Genomic DNA, 15000 nt, shown 5'->3' on the forward strand with positions numbered 1-15000 from the left:
TTCACTTTTAAACTAGCGTTCGAACAACTTTTGTCCATTACACAGTTCCAGACAACCACCTATAGCCCAATGAAATGGCCTATTTCACAGGGTTAAAACAAGGGGAAAATTTGCCCTGGGCGGGTCCTACTCTATTTCTGCGCTCATACTTATTCTCTGCATCCTAAGCTACACGATTACGTTCGTGATGAATAAAAAAAAAACATCCCCAGCACGAGTCCTTCACCAGCAAAGTAGAGTTGAATATCCTTCGGGTCTTAATTGTCGGAAGTATGTCCCTTTTGTAGTCGATTTCCGACAGTCGCTGGAGCGTTCCGCACGAAAACGAGATTAACGACGAGATACGGGTGTCGGTCGAAAGAAAGTCCATGATGGTGCTTATTTCCTTTCACATTGTAGGCGGTTGTTTACTCGAACTGCCGTCGTCCGCTGCGACGAACGATTTTTTGAAGTTGCGATGTGAAACTCTCGTACTGCAGGATACTGTAACAGGGTTCCATTAATCAGCCTGCAAGTGAAATTATACTTGTAACAAGGGCAAAGTAAATTCAGACAACATCCAAATACAGGAGAGGGGAGAGAGCCATTTAGACCAGACTTAACCCACATGAATTGCTGATATTTTGGAATTCAAAAGAGAGCTGTCAAACTTTTTTATCCATGGCATTAACAATGAGTGAACCTATCCAGGTCTATGATGACTTGTAAAAATATCCATAATTATAAAAAAAAATAAATAGATATCAATACGAATCACAAAGAAAATTCGATATTACTGGTAGTAAAGTTACTAGACAAAGAAGTGGAAAACGGAGCTAATTGTAAAATTGCCAGGCAACATAAGAGTCAAAGAGAAGATTAATCATGATTCTGTAGTTTCTCTATGCTAACTGAAATTAAGTTGTGATAAAATTTGATCCCATGTGCCCAACAAAAGTTTCATATTCAATTTTCTCGCGCGCATCCTCTGGGGTTAATTTTAAAAACATTATTAATAGGTAGGAGGTGCAACGAAAAAACAAAAAAAAAAAAAAAAAAAAAAAAACCCCAATATGTAACTAATTCTAAAATAAACTTTGGGTTTTTTGGGTTTTTTCAAGAAAATGTGACATTTTCCCATGAATGTGAATTGTGATAGACTAATGTTGCAAGTAATTTTTTCAACATCCATGACTTGATACTTCTAAATGTCTATGAGGTTCAGAAAAATTAATTCATTTTGTTGTTATAGAAATTCTATTTGCTTATTTTGTTCATTTAATTTTAAAATGATTGCAAGTCTTAACTAATTGCATTACACACACGGATAAGAATATGTTATGTGGCCTGTCATGTGACCTATGAACCACATGTGAAGTTCATGAGCTAAGCATTCCTTTCTCTCCAGTCAATCTGCTTTTGCAAGCAGAGACGACACACAGATGAAGCCTGTGTAAGCAGATTATTGAGGTTAGAAGGAACAAATGCTGATACGGCAATGATGACGTCGTCACTTTTGGCAGGAGATTGCTCTCAGCCAGCTAAGAGTTACGTACTTGCTGTAATAAATACGACTTTTGGATAAATTTTTTGTTTTTAATACTCGACCCAAAAAAGAAAAAAAAAAACACCCTAATATTGGATAAAAAAGTTTGTACAGCTCTCTTTTGAATTCCAAAATATCAGCGAATTCATGTGGGTTAAGTCTGGTTTAAATGGCTCTCTCCCCTCCCCTGTATTTGGATGTTGTTTTCGAATTTACTTTGCCCTTGTGACAAGTATAATTTCACTTGCAGGCTGATTAATGGAACCTGTTACAGTATGAAAGAGATTATTACTACTACCTGGTCGTTAGTCATCTGCTGTGTTCTTCGGGTTTTTTTCCTCGTCACGGACCTACATATAATATTACATTTGATTACATTATTCTGATACACATACTTTAAATATACTTTTGCTTTAGGGTTTCTGCTCGATGGGTTTAGTTGTTTTTGCTTAGCCGCTGACCCTGTTTCCGTTTCGAAGTGTTTATTGTTGGTGTTTATTGTTTTGCTTATCGCTGTTGACACTTGCTTTGTTCAGTTTTGTAACAGTTCTGCGCTCCGACCCAGATATCAATGCTCGCGATCTCTTGGAATTAAGGAATTTTTCTTGTTTAGATACGGTTTTAAGAATAGGAAGGGGGAAAACACGGATGTTTCTATATCTTTTAGTCCAATTAATGGTTCTTTGCTGTATGGTGCGGGATTGCGGGATAATGCGTCAGCTATGATAATTTTGCTTTCACAGGTAGATATCTTATCTTGGCTCCAAAGACCTGAATGATCATTTGTCACCGAGTTCCTTTGGACTGTGATTAAAGCCTTTGAAAAACTCGGTAAAGGACTCATGTTCGGTAAGGACTTTATCAGGATAGCCATAGATTATGAACTTAAAATGTACTAGTGAGTTTAAAGATACCTAGCCCTTCCTTGCCTATTACTGCATTTTTACTTTCAGAGGGCTTTAGTTTACGTGCAATAAAAGCTGTAGGAAAGCAACTGTTTACCATATTACTGAAGTAGGAGTACCCCTCTACCCTTGGTCTGAGGCGTCTGTTGCAATAAAAAAAATTCCTTATTTAAATCAGGGATTTTTAAATTAGGTGAGCTGCATTATTCCGCTTTTAAGATATCGAACGCCTGTTGATGCTTTTTAGATATAATAAACTAACTACGCTCTTCTTCGTGAGATCTGTTAAAGGAGGCTGTCATGATTGAAGAGTTACAATTTATTTACATACGATTGTAATACCACTACAGCGCAAAAGTGCTGTATCCCCCTTTTACGTTAATAGGTACCGGAAAGTTATGAATAGCCGACACCTTACCATGGACTACTTTAAGACCTTGACAAGACACATAAAACCTAGATAAACATGTTCGGTGTTTTTTAAAAACTCACATTTAGATAGTTTTACTCTGGAGACTAGCTCTAGTTATGTGAATGTACTTCTAAGGTATTAGAAAAGATTACAAGATCATCCATATAGGCATGTGGATTATCCCCTAAAAGTTCTCCAAACACTATATTGTATTTGGGGCGCAACGTAAGCCGGAGGCATACGTAAAAAATTGATAATGTCCCCGAGTGTGCTGAAAACGGTGTATGAGGTACAATCACTTAGGTAATGGTATCTGGTAAAAGCTTTTAAAGTAAGTCCAAGCTGGTGAAAAATTATTCTAACCTAACAGAGATAAGATGTCGTCGGTACATGGCACTGGAAACTATCGGGAGTCGTTTCCTTGTTTAAGCGTCAGAAAATCTACGCAGATACGCCAAGTCCGATCTTTTATGACATGATGTTTGAGGGAAAAATTATATGGGCTTATTTGATTTCTTAATGACTCCTATTACTAACATTTTTTCAACTTCGTCATTTATCTCTATTTTGAAATTTCATTGAGAGTCTATGCGCAGGTACGTATATAGCTTTATGTTTTTGTCCTCTTAGACCGTATTTTGTTTTCAATGACATCCGTTTTTCTCCCAGAGATCACTCGCTAGTGGAGAAACTTCCTGGTATTCAGGTAGAAGATAAAAAAAAATTGCTGCTGAATCACCTCTGCTTGAATGACTTTACGGATATTACTTAGATAGATTATCAGAGAGATTCATCTACGACTGTTGGGCGTTGGGTGATAAAAATTAGCAACAATAAAAAATGCGATATTTATAACTTCCGTATCCACGATATGTATACCTTTAGGGCTTTGTTCGCGGAAATCGTTATATTTCAGAGTGTCGGGAAGGATTAAAATTTCATTTCCCAGACAAAGTCTTTTTACACGCACTAAGATATTCGAGGGTGCATGCTTCTCGAGATTTTGCGTGCAAACTGCTACTGCGGTTGTGGGCGAATTCTGTTGGGGGTCATTTGAACAATGTTTTACGATTTATGAGACAAAAATGTATTGTTCCTTTATATAAGTTATTATTTGATTAATTGTCTCTTTTTTGTTCAAACGGATTTTAATATGTTTGAAGGTTTTATAGGATTTTCCTTTGATAAACACGCCTTATTTTGCAGGATGTAAGATAATATTTTGTATACCCCTAGATGGATCTTACAATTACACTACATACAGATCAATGTTTTTTATAACTATAGAGGTATCTGTAAGCGCTTTGCGCTTATCCGGACTTCTCATTAGGGAAGTTCGAACAACAGACGGTTGAGTCCGTTAAATCAGGATATTACGTGTACTAAAGGAATAAAACAGGATATTTCTTAATTTTCACGGCGCGTACGTAGTCGGGCTTTATCCACCACTACTTAAATAACTTACGTATTAAAAAATAAACGAAACCTGCTCTGATTACTTTATACGGTCGTGTGTTTCATAGGAAAAAATCCTTTTTTAAATTTCTTCAAAAAGATATTGGCATGTATGAACCAACATCGCTTTTCCCCACTCTGCTAGAGTCGCTTATTGTGTGGAATTTACTTTGCTTTGAAAACTTCGGCAGTTTTGACTGACCTTGACCGCTTGACTAGGTGACACAGTCACCGAGTTCGCTTGTTTGATTCTGAACGGGCTACTGTTTTCTATTTCTTTTTGTAATAATTAGGATCCTTCTCTTTATTACCATCGGCAACGTATTTGTGTGTTTTTAGCATTATTTGTTTGCTGGTTACGTATAAAGCAATGCATGACGAACTGAGCGATTACTAATAAGACAAGTTATCACTACTGCATTCAATATTAACTGTTTGTACTTCATTCTTTGCTAAAATTGAAATAGTGAGGGATCCTGGTCAGCGCATTTAGCCTTGATGAAAGTTTTTTACAGACATGTTATTCCTTGCAATCCAGCCATATTTTAAAGTTAAGTTTGAGTCATTGAGGTTCGATATTTTTATATAACTCAAAAAACTCAAGGCTAAAACTGCGATCGGGACTTTGTAAAGGAGCATTTATTGTCATGACCCGAAATAGGGTTACCTCTAATATATAGATAGTGTACGGGTGTTCCACTTGTTTTTTGTGTGTTTTCTAATCACTACGGAGCTTAACGACCCTACTCCATGCATCTGTATAAATACAGACGTCCACTGCGTAAACGCATATTCACTGTTTAATATGATTTGTTACGTAAGGGATTAATAATCACCCAAAATGATAAAATTACATAGTATATGATTATGATATTTCCAAGTTAAGGTAAGAAACGTTCTGGAAACAGACACTCAAAGATAAAAAAAACTCGCAGTAGCGAAATCTCAATGATGTAGATAATTTCTGTAAAAAAGTAAGATTAAGAATGTCTCGTAACTTCAGCCACAGGAATAACGAAATTCGACCTGCAAAGGAAACACTCAAAGTTACTCCAAATGAATAAAAAAATTCGTACTTAGCTTGCTTTTGTGGGAGTCACGGTGTTCCGATAACGACCACATCGGCCTTGGGTCCTAACCTTCTATATTTAGTCGGATGACCTGGTTTGGCTTGAGTTTCCTCCGTGCGCGTTGTTTCGATGATTCGAGCCCTTGAAAGATCCGATGCTGCAGACGCGTTCGGTTTGTTTCTTGAAGTGCCGGAAACGCTCACTAACGATGTTTTCTTGAATGATTCTTCTAATGAGAGACGAAGCTTGCGTTGCCGTAGGAAAAAGACACGTCGGTTTTGTTTCTTGAAGTTATTCACTAAACGATGATACTAAGTTGGTTGAAGAATCTGTTGCTTTCGTCGTCGTTGAAGAGTTCTTATGTTTTCTGAAGTCGCTCACCTAACGATGATTAATACTAGGTTGCTTGAAGAATCTGCTGCTTCCGTCGTCGTTGACTTCTTATGATACATGATTTATTATTCTGGTTTTTCTTCGTAGGACGTTGTAGAGTTCTTCTGGTACGCTGGCCACCAATATTAGGGCTTGATGCCTTGTATGATAAGAGCGCCCTATGAGGTAATGTTAGACTTGCGATAATCTATACGCTAAGTCGGTTGGTATTGCACTTCCATATTCGTGGGAGTGTCTTGGGGTTTTTAGATCACTTTACGAAGTCGGTATATGTTCTTGGTTATTACGACGATGTGTTAAACTCATGATGATGATTCGGTGAGGAGGTCTTGTAGAAAAGGCACGAAGTATAAAAATAGATATAATTCTTCTGAAGTTTTACATGCTGTGGAAGATCAGATATGATTGTACAAGTCTTCTAATAACAATAGCTTGATCGCTTCTGCCAATGATGATGGCTAATCCTATTCCTCTACATGATAAAGCTTAGGTAAAGAGGTACAGGTCTTCTAATGACGATAGCTAACTCTGTTCTGCCTGTCTACCATCTCTGTTACAAGTTATGAAGGAACAGACAGTAGTTCGAACATATGAACATACTATCAGATGACATAGTTACATACGAACACAATCAAATGAGACAACGCTACAGATCACGTAGGCGGTAGTTGTCTCAAGCAGGGAGCTTGGACTAATGTTTATAAACAATTGAATGACTACAGGTGACGGCATGTTATCTTAGCCTACTTTATTGTATACGTTCATCTTTAGCGTCTCTAGTTTGATCACATTCCTGCAAGCAATCTGGTTGACCTCTTTAGTTTTATTCTTTTATATATATGGACTAACATTCCGTGTTTTATTATGTAAACACTTACATATATATATATATATATATATATATATATATATATATATATATATATATATATATATATATATATATTATATATTTATATATGAGTCATATCACATTACCGTGATTCATATACATACATCGAGCTACAATGTCCTTTAATATCTAATTCGCTCTACTTCGGAATTAATATATTTTCATATATGCTTAACAGAAGGGGAGTTTTTTACACAATAATAGATTTGCCGACTCCCGGGCACAAACCCTTAAAGCCATTCAAATCCAGACGTCAGTGGAAGCTTTTACCTACCCCACCACTGACGTCCTAGATTTGAATGGCTTCATGGGTTCGCGCCCGGGAGCCAGCAAATCTATATCGTGTAAAAAATTCCCCCTTCGGTTAAGCATATATGAGACTATGTTAATTCTGAGGTAGAGCAAATTAGATATTAAAGGACATTGTAGCTCCATGAATATATATATATTATATATATATATATATATATATATATATATATATATATATATATATATATATATATATATATGATATATATATATATATATATATATATATATAATATATATATATATATATATATATATATATATATATATATATATATGCATATATATATATATATATATATATATATATATATATATATATATATATATATATATATATATATATATATATATATATATATATATATATATACATATATATATATATGTATATATATATATATATATATATATCTATATATATATATATATATATTATATAATATATATATATATATATATGCTATATATATATATATATATATATATATATATATATATATATATATATATATATATATATATATATATATATCTCTATCCCTAAACCAGGTGAAGCATTGTTCACTGTTCCCTCTGCAACATGGTCACGAACGCTGAACGCTTTTACTCCAAGGAGATTTAAATGGAAGTTTAAACATGATCATACGGAAATTTATATCTAGCAACCAATCATTCATTGTATTACTATGGTGTTTCTAAACAAAACATTTTACAAAGAAGAGGGGGGGGGGGACGCTTGCTCTGTACAATCATTGATCCATACCATTGCCGTGAACCTCTGGTGCTTCTAAAAGATGGCCAAAGGCACTGGTTTATTTACCAATCTGAGACCCCAGTTAGGCACTGAAATATGGAATGTAGAGTTTTTGGCAGAAAGCCAAGCGCTGGGATCTATGAGGTCGTTCAGCGCTGAAGAGGAAATTGATAGTCGAAAGGTTGAAAGGTGTAACAGAAGGAAAACCTCGAAGTTGCACTTTGAAACAATTGTTAGGAGTGTGAAAAGTTTGATGCAAGAAAGAGAATATGAGCAGAAGTAACAGTAGAAGAATAAAATGGTTGTAGCTAGGGCCAAAGGGACGCTGCAAAGAACTTAAGTCTTGCTTACAGTGCAACGATGAGGTACTCTGATGGTACTAGCCCTATACGGAGCCGGTTTATGCATGTTATTTGGTATGAACTTTACTGATGATTGAATGGTCCTATTTTTGCAAGACCTTTGTTTTAATCATTACCAGTCATGCGAGGCATCATGTTGATGATGGGTTCATTTCCATTCCAAGCACAAAAACATAAAATTTGCCTTGATTATGTCGAGCAGAGTCAAAAATATACATTATGCAATGATTGCTGAGACTATTAATTTACCCATTTTTCCCATCCCTAGTTTGAAATAATCAAAAAAAAAGAGGGATTCCATGTAAAACGTTTTATGAACAAAACCAGATTCTCACCCTCAGCAGCCATCGGCTTGCAACATCGCACTCTGCCCATTACTTATCCTGCTCTGTACATATCTGTAAAATTCTCTTCAACTCACCTGACCCTTTTTTCGTCAAAAAAATAATTAAATTGAAGAAGAACATTTTCCTATTTAATCAGACATGAAAACTCCCCGTAAATGTTATGCAAATCTTTTAAATTTTGTATTTTATTACTACAACATTTGCGTACCTATGTTCCTGTACAAATGCATAAGTTTTTTGCGTAAAATAAGATAGAATATCAATGCAATAGATAATTGGTAATAATTTTTATGGTGTAAGAAAAATAATGACTACACATAATAAAGTACACTTCGAAGTGCCTCACCCTCCCCCCACCCCAGCAACACCACCCAACCCCCTCATTATCCAGAAAATTCTGTTTTGTAATTTTCACTCTTGGAAAATTATGACAGGACGTTATGCAACAAACTGATTATCTTCAAGAATTTTGATACTTACAGCGGCAGGATGACTGTTTCCCGGGTATTTCAGGGGGGGATCTTTGGCATTAAGTTTATTAACCTAGGTTCTTCATGGAGAAACTTTGGTAGCCAACGATAATATTCCCGGAGCAATTTAAAGGGCAACAATATTTTTAGCCTTATATATTCTTTGTGGAACTTTCTCATATGGCGGAATTGACTCTCCCCAAGCATCGAAATATTTTTTAAAAGAGAACCTAATAAAGTACATAAGTATAAGAAGTCAATGTCATTGAACTTTCAATTAATTCAGATGCTTTCTGTGTAATGGAAATAAACCGTTAAGGACAAGAAAAATTTCCAAAAAATTTGTTTCCGGACAGAAGAGCGGTACAGTGAGACCAGAAACTCTTGGAAAAATAAGGATATTTAGATTTTTTGAGTTATTCTTTTATTTAAGAACATTATATGTACAAAGTCACATGTTTCATTTGTGTCATTATAAACCCACACAGGCACACACGAAGAAATATGTAAATCTTTCGAATTAAGATACATTCACAAGAGCTGGGATAGACCTCCTTTCTCCAGCATAGCCAAGTAATCGTTCATTCCTTCTCTTACCTTCTGATTCTTTATACAATGTAAATAAAATGTTGTATCACATATTCCTTTTGTTTATGTAAAAATTGTACTAACCAAAAATGTAAACATTTATTCTGGGCATGAACAAGACAGTCACTCCTATAAACTTGAACGTTTAGGAATTGAGATACCAAAATTTCTAGATTCCAAAAATGCTGTTTTCAATTATTCCAATTATGTCTTCACTAAGAGAAAAGAATCTCTCCTGGCATTGGATTGAATTGAATAGACTATAGAATGTAGACCAAAGGCCAAGAGCTAGGACTTATGAAGTCATTCAGAGCTGAAACGGAAATTGACAGTGAAAGGTTTGAAAGTTGTAATCGGAGAAAACCTTGTAGCTGCGTTATGAATCAAGTGCTATGACAGGGTGTAAAGTAAGATGGAAGAAAGAGAATATGAAGAGAGGTACATTAAAAGTAAGGAAAGGAGCTGCAGTCAGGGGCGAAAGCACGCTGCAAAGACCCTTAAATAATGCCTACTTTCCTGGCATTTGTTTTGGATTTTTTTATACCAAATTTTAAACTTAACTTTAGTCGTTTTTATATATCGATTGAAATTCTGTTTTGGCGACTTCGGTCACTATAGTTATCACGTGACTTACTCAGTTTACAAAGAATTATACAAACTAATGCTTAGAAAACATTTCCAAAATTGTCAAGCAACTGGTTTCATTTCATTCGAAGAGATGATAACAAACTACTGAAAAGCTTGTCCAGTAATCCAGATAAAGTCCAGATGAAGGAAGTTTGCACAATCATTTTAAATGAAAATGACTACTACATACATAAAATGATGAATGTTTTAAAGGAGGGAAGGACAATACGAGGTTCACTGAAATAGGTACCCAACATACCAACCAATCTTTAAGGTGAAATATAAAATCAACAGGTTACTGAAAATTTTTTAAGATCATAACATTATAACAGAAAGCACCTACTAAGAATTATGCTCGTCTGGTTCTTCATATGGGGTTTTATATGGGTTTCCTAAAATACACAAAGAAAATGTCTCCTTAAGACCTATTTTGGCTGCGAATAACATTCCAAACAAATAAATAGCTTAGTATCTAGTGCCCATGTTGCACCATTCACCAATAATTAATATTCTTTGCCCTCAATCCTGCTAGCCTTGTATCTAATATTCTACCACAGGAGGTTTGTCTTACTTATTGTTAGTTGCAGGCGGGTCTCTGACATAATTTCAGATAAAATTTTAAGAAACTTTTAAGAAACTCCTGGCATTGGATTGAATTGAATAGACTATAGAATGTAGGCCAAAGGCCAAGAGCTAGGACTTATGAAGTCATTCAGAGCTGAAACGGAAATTGACAGTGAAAGGTTTGAAAGTTGTAATAAGAGAAAACCTTGTAGCTGCGTTATGAATCAAGTGCTATGACAGGGTGTAAAGTAAGATGGAAGAAAGAGAATATGAAGAGAGGTACATTAAAAGTAAGGAAAGGAGCTGCAGCCAGAGGCCGAAAGCACGCTGCAAAGATCCTTAAATAATGCCTACTTTCATGGCATTTGTTTTGGATTTTTGTATACCAAATTTTAAACTTAACTTTAGTCGTTTTTATTTATCGATTGAAATTCTGTTTTGGCGACTTCGGTCACTATAGTTATCACGTGACTTACTCAGTTTACAAAGAATTATACAAACTAATGCTTAGAAAACATTTCCAAAATTGTCAAGCAACTGGTTTCATTTCATTCGAAGAGATGATTAACAACTACTGAAAAGCTTGTCCAGTAATCCAGATAAAGTCCAGATGAAGGAAGTTGCACAATCATTTTAAATGAAAATGACTACTACATACATAAAATGGATGATGTTTTAAAGGAGGAAGGACAATACGAGGTTCACTGAAATAGGTAACCCAACATACCAACCAATCTTTAAGGTGAAATATAAAATCAACAGGTTACTGAAAATTTTTTAAGATCATAACATTATAACAGAAAGCACCTACTAAGAATTATGCTCGTCTGGTTCTTCATATGGGGTTTTATACGGGTTTCCTAAAATACACAAAGAAAATGTCTCCTTAAGACCTATTTTGGCTGCGAATAACATTCCAAACAAATAAATAGCTTAGTATCTAGTGCCCATGTTGCACCATTCACCAATAATTAATATTCTTTGCCCAATCCTGCTAGCCTTGTATCTAATATTCTACCACAGGAGGTTGTCTTACTTATTGTTAGTTGCAGGCGGGTCTCGACATAATTTCAGATAAAATTTTAAGAAACTTTTAGAAGTTGCAGTGCAGGATACTCCCTTTATTTTTAACAAGAGGATTTATAAACAAGCGGATGGTGTCTCTATGTAGTCCATTTTGAGTCACACTATAGCTAATGGCTTCAGTTGCTTTCTCTCTCGAGAACAAATGCTCGAAGGGTATCTCTTGACAAGTCATCAAATGTATAGCTGACCCCTTTCTTTTATTTAAACGTAAGGAGGATGCTGGAAAAACCTTCTTAGAACATATTAATGGCTTACAACCAATATCCATTTCACAACTGAGCACGAACACACCAATCTTCTAATTTAGATACTTGAATTATTCGAACTGTTTCAAGGTTTTAGTATTGGTAATACAAAAAAAAAAAAAAAAAAAAAAAAAAAAAAAGCATTTACAGTCCAAGATAAGAACTTTTTCAGCAGTTGCTTTTTTAGGTTTACATTAAATAGAAATAATCAAAATGTTACACTGTGCTTATATGTTATCTTCCGCCAAGCATAAATTTCACTACGAAATTCAGTTATTTCAATTTTTCTAAAACAATTTTCATTCTAGATTTTTATTCAACTAATTTAACTCAACAAATATGTAAATAGTTTTTAGAATAACAGAATTCAACATCGCTTACCGATGCCTTTTGTGCATTCGAATATATTCAAGCAATTGTCACATAGGTCAGTTCATAATACATTCCCAGGTCTAGATATAAGGTTCTGTTAAAAAAAATCACAATACTATCGGGCCATTGTTCTACCATAAGGACATACTTCCCACATTGATACGGTCTCTGGTGGTTTATTGTTTTACTTGTCTACAATGTAAAATTGGGGAATATATCAGATCCACCAAAAGATTGCTCAAAGTGAGAGTTGACTATCATCTTGGAGTCAGTCACTAACAGGATATCAGTTAAAAACTAAAGACTTTTCTACTATGAGAGATCACTGTAAAAATTTCATACGAAGATTTTTATACTATCGTCCAAGCACCCAATGACAACTCTCATTCCAAACTATCAAGTAGCTTGTTCCTTCCCTTATTATTACAGGGCCATGTTGCTAATTTAAGTATAACGATCACTTAAGGAAGCCAGCAGGTTTTATCTGTTATTCCTTTGGGCACAAAGTTAAGTATATCTTAGTTTAACCAGACCACCTGAACTGATCAAGAGCTCTCCTAGGGCTGGTCCGAAGGATTAAATATTTTTACTTGTCTAGGAACAAACTGGTTGCCAAGCGACGGGACTTACCACTTATTGTGGGATCCAAACCACATTATATCCTGAAATGAATTTCTAATCACCAGAAATAAATTCCAGAGCAGGGAGTCGAACTCGCGACTACCGAATCGTTAGGCGAGCACGTAAACTACTCATCCAAAGAGGAACTTTCTTCGGTCACAAAGGCACGTGGGTTATATAATTTTTTTTTTTATAAATCAGTTCACTAACTCCACCTCCACCAACCCCCCTTCCCCTTCCACTTTAAGGTCACTCAAGGCACTAAATTATTTTTTTATACATTATTTCCCATTGCCACTTGAGTACCAACACCAATCGACTTAAAATTACAAAATATTATGCAAAGAAAATGGAATTTGCAGCCAGGGTAAATTTGCTTGGTTTGAATTTGTCAAATTACACTTTCGTTAGGATTTCTACGCATTCCAATGCAGTCATGATTCCCCTCATAAAGAAAAAAAGAATAAGCTGGGCAAAAGAAGTAATAATTTTAGCTCCACTCATTAACACATCCAATTTGTAACATTCAGCTCAACCCCGTAGGAGGGTAGTGCTGTCAGTGCACCTCATGCAGTGTACTGTAAGCATTACTTAAGGTCCATTGCAGAGAGCCTTCGGCCCATAGCTGCAACCCCTTTCGTTCCTTTTACTGTACCTCCATTCATATTCTCTCTCTTCCATCTTACTTTCCTGCGAGATTTTCCTCCTGTTACACATTTCAAACTTTTTACTGATAATTTCCGTTTCAACACTGAATGACCTTATAGGTCCCAGTGCTTGGCCTTTGGCCTAAATTCTATATTCAATTTCCCATTTAACTCAATCAAAAGGAGATTAGTCACAAACTCCAAAACAGAAAGAATTTAAAAGTTGAAACCAATAATTAAACCTTTATCTGAGGAAGGGTCCAACCACATCGCTGTGCACTCTGTCTAATTTGACAGGCACTGCTGGCCACATTTGAGCCTTGAGGATAGTACGTCTGTGGTTCTTCTTGCAATTGTATATGTGATAGTTAGTGAGGAATCTTACAATGTCTCTTTTCATTCCTGCCCAAAACAAGATCGGGTCTCTTCTCGTTATAGGCATTCGGTGAGTGACCTTCTGCTGGTAGACGAATTAAAAAAAAAAAAAAAAACAAAAAAAAAATGTCAAGAGCTTTTATACAAAAGCTGAAGTTCATACATTTTTAATGTTTAAAACTCTAAATATTTTTGGTATTATATTGGTGTCAATAGACAATAATACTAATTTTCTTGTTTCATAATTCAACCACAAAAGTTAAGCTCACACATTTCCATCAGTACACACACCTCATAGTTGCGGCGTCATTTTTGTGTTGTTCTTTCATACTGATGTTCCTGTCTGGTAATTTCCCAATAATTTGGCTCTCAGTTTGACCCTTGAGGTCAAGGTCATATGTTTGACAATTTCGGTGATCCAAAACATTCCACCGCTAGGGGAAAGTGCTGTCAGTGCACCTCACTTGGTGCACTGTAGGCACTACTTCTGGTTCTTTGCAGCGTTCCTTCGGCCCCTAGCTGCAGCTTCTTTCATTCCTTTTACTGTACCTCCATTCATAATCTTGGTCTTCCATCTGCCTTCCCGCCCTCTCCTTGTTAACAATTTTTCCACAGTGCAACTTCGAGGTTTCCTCCTGTTACACCTTTCATACATTCTTGCTGCCAGTTTCCCTCTCAGTGCTGAATGACCTCATAGGTCCCAGCGCTTGGCCACTGGCCTAAATTCTATATTCTAAAACATCCAAACGTATTTCATATAAGGGATTAAAGTCTTGAAATCCTCTACATTGAGCTTTGGATTGAAGTATGTGATTTCCTTTCAACCTTTATATGGCATAATTACGAACGCACTTTCAATGTTAATGGCATCCAAGGAAGGTGAAGCTGAATCCCTCACCCTTCCCTGTACTCAGCAAACTGGCAGCTTTGTCATTACTCATTTGCCGAATTTCCATCACTGTTATAACATTAAGG

The sequence above is a fragment of the Macrobrachium nipponense genome, chromosome 16 (genome assembly GCF_015104395.2).
Source record: "Macrobrachium nipponense isolate FS-2020 chromosome 16, ASM1510439v2, whole genome shotgun sequence".
Taxonomy (NCBI): Eukaryota; Metazoa; Arthropoda; class Malacostraca; order Decapoda; family Palaemonidae; genus Macrobrachium; species Macrobrachium nipponense.